At 44.1% G+C, this 7,489-nt stretch overlaps 1 pseudogene across 1 annotated transcript; it reads right to left on the bottom strand.

Moving 5' to 3' along the window:
- Positions 1-798: 798 nt before the first annotated feature.
- On the bottom strand, positions 799-4,643 carry LOC104613250 (calcium-transporting ATPase 12, plasma membrane-type pseudogene; annotated as a pseudogene). The gene has a single exon (XR_016080567.1). The product of XR_016080567.1 is annotated as a calcium-transporting ATPase 12, plasma membrane-type pseudogene (transcript).
- Positions 4,644-7,489: the final 2,846 nt, after the last annotated feature.

The following is a 7,489-nucleotide window of genomic DNA, read 5'->3' as shown; positions in this document are numbered from 1 at the left end:
TACCAGCTTATATTGTATTTTAAACTTGACAGATGTTCAGAATTCCCTGTATTAAATCTATCACTTGGTTCAAAGACAGGTACATGCAGTACGATACATTGCAATACTTTCAACCATGGCTAAAATGTACGCCAGGCTTAAGTCAAAGATCCCATCCGAAGCTAGTGCTTTTTACTCATAATTTTGACACCTATAGAATCCAAGAAAACCTGCTATTGCGTTTGGGGTTGCACCCTTCCTGATATAGACTTTGGGCCGGGATCTAGTATTGACCAGTCAACTGCACCAGTATCAACTCTTATATTCAATAAATTACAAACTTTTAGCATTGCAAAGCCCAGAGCATCCATCTACGCACAGAGGTAAAAACCAAGTAGCCAAATGAAATGCACCCATTTGGCATATCCGGTTGGAGATGGGTTGAGTCACTCACTGTATCAATTTAAATATTGAATGATGTTATAACATAGCAGGTCCAACTCATCTCTCTCGCTCATAATAATAACTCAATAAAATTGTGGGTGACATGGCCAGCCAGGTAGGGCATGAGAGGGCCTTTTATTTTGAATGGGTAAGTGGATTGGGTTAGAAACTTAGAATAGACCAATATTTTTTTCTTTTTTTTTTGCTTCATGGGCTACGCAACAGGGGGTAGCCCATTGGCAGCGGGATTTGACCGATATGGGCTTGGTGGGTAGGTAACCAGCATCCAACCCAACCCACCCAATTGCCATTCCCGGTTAAGAGGCTATTGGTAAACAAAAACATCTCTATTCTCTAGAACAAGCCTCTCGTAAATGGTTTCAAATATTTTCATCAGTATTACAGTATATTTTAGTAGATGTCATCAACAGATTACGTACAAGAATTTAAAAAAAATGAAAAATTAAAAAAGAATATTAATAAAAAAATATGGTAGAAACTACAAACTACAAGGTAATATCACTGGTCACCGGTATACAAATAATAATAAAGAATATAACGAATGAACAGGGCAAGTGATCCACTATTTCTGCTGTTTGAAGACTAAGGACTTGGGAAGAGTAAGGAAGGGCTTATTTGAAACCGGTATGCACTTGACAATCCAACCAATTGGCCAAGACATGGCAGCTAATCCAATGCATACCCCCCATTGCCCCCAATTCAACCGCTCTGTATCTGCAAACTTCTTTAAAAACTCCACCATTACTATCTGAAGAGCAATGGTTATCCCTACGATCCCTAAAAACAACCTATTCTTGTGTATCCCTTTGAAGACATTCCTCTTCTCCAACTTCCTTGCGTTGAACTCATTGAAGACTTGGCACAGAACGAAGGTATTGAAGATGACTGTGTCATTAACTCTTTCACTTACTCCAAATATGGACTCACCATTGAACTGTAGGGTTAGGAGGACTGTGATCTGATATATAGCTTGAGCCATGAGGTTCCTCCACATAACATTGGTTATGAGTGGTTCAGTTCGACCAACAGGTCGCTTCTCCATAAGCTCATCAGTGGGTCTCTCTGTTGCTAGAGCCAGGGCCCCCAGAGTGTCCATGATCAGGTTCACCCACAACAATTGCACCGCTGACAATGGGACATCACCGGCAGAAATTGCTGCCACGAAGTTAATCGCCAAAGCTGCAACATTCACGGTAAGCTGGAATTGAATAAACTTTTGGATGTTGTTATAAACACATCTTCCCCACCTCAAAACTGTAGCCACAGAAGCAAAGTTATCATCCAAAATGACGATATCTGAGCTCTCCTTAGCCACTTCAGTGCCTTGAATCCCCATTGAAAGTCCGATATCAGCTTCTTTTAGAGCTGGTGCATCATTTGTCCCATCTCCAGTGACTGCAACCACGTGGCCTTTCTGTTTTAAGCATTGCACCATTAACAGCTTGTCCATGGGAGAAGATCTTGCCATCACACGGATCCTTTCAACCTTCCCCATCCTTTCTTCTGGTGTGTAGTTTCGAAATTCAACACCTTCCACGACTACTCCATCATTTATGCCTTGGCCAGGTTGTAGTATTCCACATTCAATGGCTATTGCTCTTGCAGTGAAAACATTGTCCCCAGTGATCATTTTGATGTCCACTCCAGCTTTTCTACAAACTTGTACAGCCTTCTTGACACCTGGTCGACAAGGATCCTTTATGCCCACTAGCCCTAACAAGGTCAGGGCATCTTCTTCAAGGCATTGCTTTGCCTTCTCATCTTTGTTGTATCCATACATTTCTTCAGGGATCTGTTTGTGGGCAAAAGCAATGCATCGGAGGCTATTGTCCGCCATGTCTTGAATTGTTTGCTTGATTTTCATCCTAGCATCATCATCCATGGGTTTCTTAGTTCCTGTACTGTTGTAGTAATCGGAACACATTGCTAGTATGATTTCGGCAGCCCCCTTCCAATGCACATGAACCATCCTCTCATGTTTCTTCATCATTGAGATCCCACTTCGTTTCTTCTCTGAATTGAAGGCTTCAACATGAAGAAGAGTACATCTCTCCTTCAAATCCTCCATATCCATGCCCAATTCCGAGACAGCCCATGAAAGGATAGCTTTCTCAGTGGGACTACCGGAGACCTCAGGCATTGTTCCTGTAGTGGGTTTGTAAACACTACCAGTTGTGTTCAAACCAACACCTTGGTGAAGCAATTCAACAACAGTTGGAAAGAGTGTAGATAAGACATCACTCTTAATGGTTTTTTGACCAAGCCAAAATTGGGTAACCTTCATTTGATTCATGGTGAGCGTACCTGTTTTATCAGTGCAGATGGTGGTCGCTGCGCCCATTGTTTCACAGGCAGAGAGTTTCCGAACCATTGCCTGATCAGCCATCATTCTCTTCATGGAATAAGCAAGGGTGAGTGTAACGGCTAAAGGCAAGCCTTCTGGGATTGCCACCACAACAATGGTAACAGCATCGGAGACAATGCGCACTACCTCATTCATTATGTCGTTGAACTTTGTCTTGCTACCGTTGAACTCCTGATTTCCATTTTCATCTTCTGTATTTCCCGTGAAGTAGCGAACCAACAACACAACAAGCACGAGGAAAGCGACTGCCGAACCAGCCTTCCCTATGGCTGAGGTTAGTTTGTCAAGCCGCGCTTGCAATGGAGTACGTTCACTGGAATCATGGTTAATGGAGCTCATCATCTCACCCCATGTTGTGTTCATCCCAACGGATGTGATGAGCATCCGACCATACCCATCTGCTATTTTGGTACCAGAGGGCAAGAAGGGGTTCCTAGTGGTATCAACTTCCACATGATCACTCTCACCAGTCATGCTCGATTCATCTACTTGTAAGGAATGGCCGTCCAACACCAATCCGTCTGCCGGGATTTGATCACCAATGTTCAAACAAACTACATCTCCAACTACCACGTCGAAGATGGAGATCTTCTTCCGCCTTCCATCTCTCACAACATCAACAAGAATGTTGTTGCTGATGCCAGATAGTTTGTCAAATTGTCTTGACTGCCTGAAATTACTGACAGCAGACACGACCACAACCAGAAAGACGGCGACGAAGATACTCCCACCGTCATACCATCCATCTTTGAGCCCATCTTCTTTGATGCCGAAGCCAAGAGATAGGGAGGCACAAACTAGGAGAATGAGAATGGTGGTATCTTTAAAAGCTTCCATAACAAAATGAAACAGACCTTTTGTGGGTGGCCCGTGGTATGTATTGGAACCGAATACTTTATGGCGGTGACTGACATCTTCGGCATTGCCGTGGATTCCATTCTTTGCATCGGTCTGGAGAAAATCAGCAACTGATTCGACTCCTCCGAACTGTTTCAGCCGGTCCAAGTCCTTGTTCTTTACAATCTGGATGAGACCTTCTTTATCGACATTGGAGAAGACATCATCGAAATCATCTGCTGTTTGGATATCAAGACTGAAATCTGTATTGGGTTTGATATCTACAGTGGTGTAGGAAAGAGAACGAATGAGCCCATTGAGGATGCCATCCCTGTTCTTCGCCGTTATGATGTCTTTAGTAAGGGAGACCATAGCCCGGCAAGAACAGATAGCAAGGAAAGCCACTCGCCATTTTTTCTGGGACTGGCTAAACGTCGTGTTCCCGTGCTGGAGGAAGACCCCATTGTACAATGGGCGGTAATCACACATTACGCTTTCTTTTGTGAAAAATAAAAAATGAGCTGATGGAAAGCAAGAACCACAAGTGTTTGGGGAAAACCAGAAATTATAGGGAGGGAACTGGACAGGGAAAGGGAGGTGACAAATTAAAAGTTGAAGGATTGAATGGGATATTATACTGAAAAAAAAGGACTGAATGGAGAATGCGAATGTTTGCCTTGCCTCTTATACAAGAACACGACCGCCTTCCGGTTCCGGCTTCTGCGAGTTCACAAGTCCGACCAAGTGGTCGAAAAGAAAATTCACAAGATCTGTCGAGAACTTTCTCTCGACTTTCCCCTATAATTCTAATTTCATAGTGATATGTGCAGTGTCTAATGTATTGGTAGGGATGGAACGTGTTTTGTTGACAGGATCCCGCTACCGGATAAAATCGGTGAATTAGTGTTTAGTCTTTTACACACCTATTCATAAATTTTGAGTCCGAAGTTTTTTAGATATCGTATCTTTTCAATGTCATAGTCAAACCCTTGTATAGGTAGCCCATCCCCATTCCACAGCTGGTTTGCACCTTGCTCATTTGATATGTTAAATTGTTGTGAAGTATTGTTGTTGATTAGAGAAACTGCGATGATAACATGTAATACAGGGCCAATCATGACAGTTGACAGGTCGAGTAAGCCTGACACGCGGCCAGGAAGATTGGAGGAAGCATGTTTCTTCGCTCAACAACTCATTCTCTCGCTGACAGCAATTTCCGACACATAAACGCGGTCCTTCGGTCCTTCCCCTCATCCAGCGTAGAGGTGTAAATGGGCCGTGCTGTGTCGGCACCGTGGGCGGCCCGTGCCGTTCCGTGTTGGCCTGCGGGCTGTGCCGGTCTTTCCGATGAAAAATTTTAGGGTCCGCTCCGCATGGTTCATGGCCTGGGCCCGTGTGAGCCTGTGCCATGCCACGGGCCAGACTGGCCCGTTGGCTGAGCCTTGAAATAAGTCGGTCGTGTATCACGTCAAAGCTATTTATTTAAAAGAAATTGATAAAAAACTTAAAATTTTAATTTTATATAAACTGTGTATATACAATTGCTTATATATAATAATTAAATATATTAATATAATAAAATGAAAAAATTAATTATTTATTAATATATTATATACTATATATTATTATATAATTATAATTTATATAATATTATATAAATATATAAAATATATACAAGTGATATATATGGGCCGTGCCAGACTGTGCCATGAGCAGCACGACCCACTCGATCATACCATGTCATGCCGGCCCGTAGACCTAAAACCCCAAGCCCAGCATGACCTGCATGATCATGCTGGGCCTGATATGACTCGTGGACTATCGTGCCAAGCCGCTAGCGGCACGGCCCGATTTACACCTCTAATTTTGTGCTCGGATCTACTTCCAAGTTCCAACACCAAAGCTATTCACTCTACCTATGGGACACAACTCCTGTACAGTGGAGACACGTTCTAATCTCCTACCTGGCAGGTAGTTGGAATGTATTTTGTTGGCAGGTGATCGGTGATTTGGACTGTAACGTCATCGTTGAGAAGAGATCTGGATAACTCTCCCATGAGAGGAGACGACAAGAAATTTCTTTGCCTTGCGCAGTCTGAAACTGAAATATTGTCCAACCACCGCCATTACTAATACGCGGTATCGTGAGCATGGAAAGCAAGTTTTCTTGAACCAATCACATCGCCACTATGAATTTACAAGGTGCTTTTTATTTTTAATAATATCGGGTGATGGTTGAGTTGGTGAACGATGCCACGTAGCTATTTTTGTGTTTACTTCCTTCGGGCCACATTAATGTTACGTGTAATGGAAGAGTACGATTAAGAAGAAGTGTCCCATATAGACAAGAAAGTGGACCCTACTTAGAAGAGGGAACCTCCTAAAGACCTTGACATCATCTTGACAATTCCGGAAGCCCTATCCCGGAAGCTCTATCCCGGCTACATCCCTCTCTATCCTACTACTGACTTGAGCATCGGAGTACCTATCCAGGGAACAATCCCTCGGGCCTCTGACCCATTCTCCTCCTTGCAGATCTCGATGTGTGGTTTCGTCCTTCCACCTCGGCCTCATCCGGTTGGCAAGACTATCTGATCGTATCCTCGATTCAGAACACCTGGGATTGGATAACATTAGATTGACATCGTCTGTTGAAAGTGTACAAAAAGTCATTTCCCAAACCCCTTTCTGTGCACTAAAAGCAACCATGCCTAAGAACACATCCGAACGCTCTGGAGCCCATTCCCCATCTCGGGAATCCCGCTCACTTCGCAGCTCTCCGCCTCGGGAGCCCCAACATCAGATAGCGGTCGACCCCACACAACTCCTCACCATGCAACAAAAAGTTGACCGAATCCTCACCATGATGGAGATGCTAGGACAATCGGCGCACGCCCCCAAGCCACTTGCCCTACCATGCAGGTGCTTGCCACAGTCGATCCTTGCACCGAGGACTCCAAAAAGCGCCACGAAGATCGGCACGGGGCCTAGGCCGACCGCGAGTGTCCACAGCCATCTTGAAGGTCCAACTCCCCCAACTCGGCCTCATGCACACAATACCCACAGTAAATCACATCCCTCTTGTACAAGGATTCCGGTGCGAGAATGACTTGGACAACGTGTGCAGCAGCCCCCAATCTTGATAGCCGAATCCAACTCAGTTTGAGATTAGCAAGCAGCTCTGAAAGCAGAGAAGTCCATCAACGTGGCGCTGGCGGAAAGGGATGCCGAAATCAAGGTCCTACAACAATGATTGGCATCATTGCTGTTTCTTGGAGCAACAACACCACATTAGTACCACGTTAGAAAAACGGTGCTCCAGAAAATGAACATTTGTTTGGAACCGCTTTTCCATAGAAAATGGTGCTCCAAGACACGCCTTGAAAGTCGGGAAGGCATGGCTTGGAGCAACGCCAAATTTGGTGTTTCCTGGAGCTGTAGCTTGTTGCTGCCAATAGGGCCGTGAAGTGGCAGTGACGTGGCACCCGATGTGTTTATTATTTGAATTGATATGGTGCATTGTGATGCACCATATCGTAAATGTTTCTCTCGTGCTTTTAACAAACCCTAACTCTCTTTTTCATTTTTTTAGCTGTTGGAGGTCGAGTGTAGCCAGTCACCGGATGTCACCTTTGCAACTAGTCAATGGAGGTTTATCCATGCAAGTAGTCACTGGAGAATCAAACAGAACGCTGGGGATCAGTTCTACCGTTTGTTTGGTCATCGAACTTTTTTTCATTCACCGGAAATCTGTGTTATTCAAGCTCTTTTTTTAGTCATTGTCTGTTTGGTCGTCAGAGATACCATGTCTATATTCTTCAAGCATTCTGAGTTTTTTTTTTG

The sequence above is a fragment of the Nelumbo nucifera genome, chromosome 1 (genome assembly GCF_055504915.1).
Source record: "Nelumbo nucifera cultivar China Antique chromosome 1, China Antique-T2T, whole genome shotgun sequence".
Lineage (NCBI taxonomy): Eukaryota > Viridiplantae > Streptophyta > Magnoliopsida > Proteales > Nelumbonaceae > Nelumbo > Nelumbo nucifera.
This window is presented reverse-complemented; position numbering and strand designations above follow the sequence as displayed.